Source organism: Propithecus coquereli, unplaced genomic scaffold, assembly GCF_000956105.1.
Source record: "Propithecus coquereli isolate 6110/MARCELLA unplaced genomic scaffold, Pcoq_1.0 Scaffold738, whole genome shotgun sequence".
Classification (NCBI taxonomy): domain Eukaryota; kingdom Metazoa; phylum Chordata; class Mammalia; order Primates; family Indriidae; genus Propithecus; species Propithecus coquereli.
This window is the reverse complement of record NW_012153485.1, coordinates 412,261-414,425: the sequence shown is the minus strand read 5'-3', so window position 1 is coordinate 414,425 and position 2,165 is coordinate 412,261.

Sequence of the window (2,165 nt, the reverse complement as noted above, 5' to 3'; positions counted from 1 at the left end):
AAAGTCTATGCAGGAGCATCTCCTCACACAGGTCACAAAAACACAAAATGCGAAGTTGACATCTTTCTACAGGTTTGATTTTTTAGAGTTATGTTAACATTTCCTTCCCATTTTTCTGGTTTTCAACTTTTTCTAAATAAGTATATAGACGTGATAAAACAATGAACGGTGTTGTGATTAAAAACCAAGACCAACAGCTGGAACACTTTCCAGATTTGGTCCCTGCTGGGGTTGACAGTGTCTGGGGGGAAGGACAGAGAGCATCTGAGTGTGTTTCTAGGGAACATTTGATGTTCAAGTACAAACAACGGCAAGGACCTGCGTGTCTGTTGGTGCCGACAGGGCTGTGCAGGGCCACAGCTGGGCTCTGAGGCCTTGCCCTGCTCACCACTGACTCCATGCGGAGGCCTTGCCACGATTTGGGCATGCCCTGCTCCTCCAGCCACATGTCAGGACAAAGAGTGCCCCCCACAAGATACAGACCTCCTACAAAAGGGCCCAAGCACCCGCCCGGATGCTGGAGTCCCTGACACAGGATTTGGACTTGCTGGAGTGTTCTGAGCCACACTCAGCAACTTCCTGTTCAGGATCTGATGTGTGGTGTGAGATCCAGGAAAGCAGCGACTGAGAGGTAGAGAGCCACATCACTCCAGAAAGGGCTTTATTAATCCATCCAGTGCAAAAGAGAAGGGAGGGAGAAGAGAAGCACCACAGAGTGAGGCCCCTCCTCCCTGGGGCTCTCTCCCATGGCCAATCCTGAGCAACCCTGGAAAACCAGCATGCACCTAACCCCAACCTTAAACGCTAAACCCCAAACCCTATCCCTAATCCCTAACCCCAACCCTAATCCTAACCCGTAATCCCTAACCATAACCCCTAAACCTAAACCTAAACTCTAAAACCTAAACCCTAACCCCTAAGACCTAAACACTAGCCCTAGCTCTAACCCCTAGGCCTTAACCCTTACCCTAAACCCTAACACCAACACCAATCCTACCCTAACTGCAACCCCAAACCAACCACAACCTTAACCCTAACCTTCTCGCCCTAACCCTCTAATCCTAACCCTAACATCCTCACCCTCACACCCTAACCCTAAACCCCCAACCCTAAACCCTGACCCCGGACTGCTAACCCTAACCCTCAAACCCTGACTCTGAACCCAAACCCTAACCCCTAACCTTAACCCTGACCCTAACCCTGACCCTGTGACCCTGTCCCTGACCATAACCCTAACCCTATTCTGACCCTGACCCTGACCCCAGCCCTGGCCCTAGCCCTAACCCTAACCCCTACCTCCTGTACCCTACTACTACCCTACCCCTATCCCTAACCCTATCCCTAACTAGGACCCTACAAATGTCTTTTCTTCTTTTGGTGATGTCTATGGCTTTGCCACAAGGATCCTGATCCTCAGGGTTATGGGGAGAAAGAAATCATTCCTGTGGAGAGGTGACAAGGCCAGGAGGGGAAGAAAGAAAAATTAAAAAAAAAAAAAGAGAGAGAAAAGAAAAAAAAAAAGAAAGAAAGAAATCACTCCTGTGGCACACCGAAATGATTACTTCTAAGCACACTTCCCCCAGAGTTCTTTTTTTTTGAGATAGTCTTTCTTTGTTCCCTAAGCTAGAGTGCCATGGTGTAAACATATCTCACAGCAAGCCAAACACTTGGGCTTAAGTGATCCTGGCTCAGCCTCCCAAGAAGCTGGGACTACAGGTGATCACCACCACACCCAGATAATTCTTTGTATTTTTAATAGAGACGGAGTCTTGTTCTTGCTCAGGCTGGCCTTGAAATCCTGAGCTCAAAATATCCTCTCAACTCAGTCTCCCATAGTGCTAGCATCACAGGCCTGAGCCACCACAGGCTTCTTAAACTCTGGAAACCAACAGTGGCCATAGAACTCTGAGAGTATTGAACTGAGGTTCTCTGGAGTAAGAGACTTCAAAATAGGCCAGGTGCAGTGGCTCATACCTGTAATCCCAGCACTCTGGGAGGCTGAGGCGGGAGGATTGCTTGAGCTCAGGAGTTTGAGACCAGCCTGAGCAAGATCGAGACCCCGTCTCTACTAAAAATAGAAAGAAATTAGCTGGACAACTAAACATATATAGAAAAAATTAGCCAGGCATGGTGGCGCATGCCTGTAGACCCAGCTACTCGGGAGG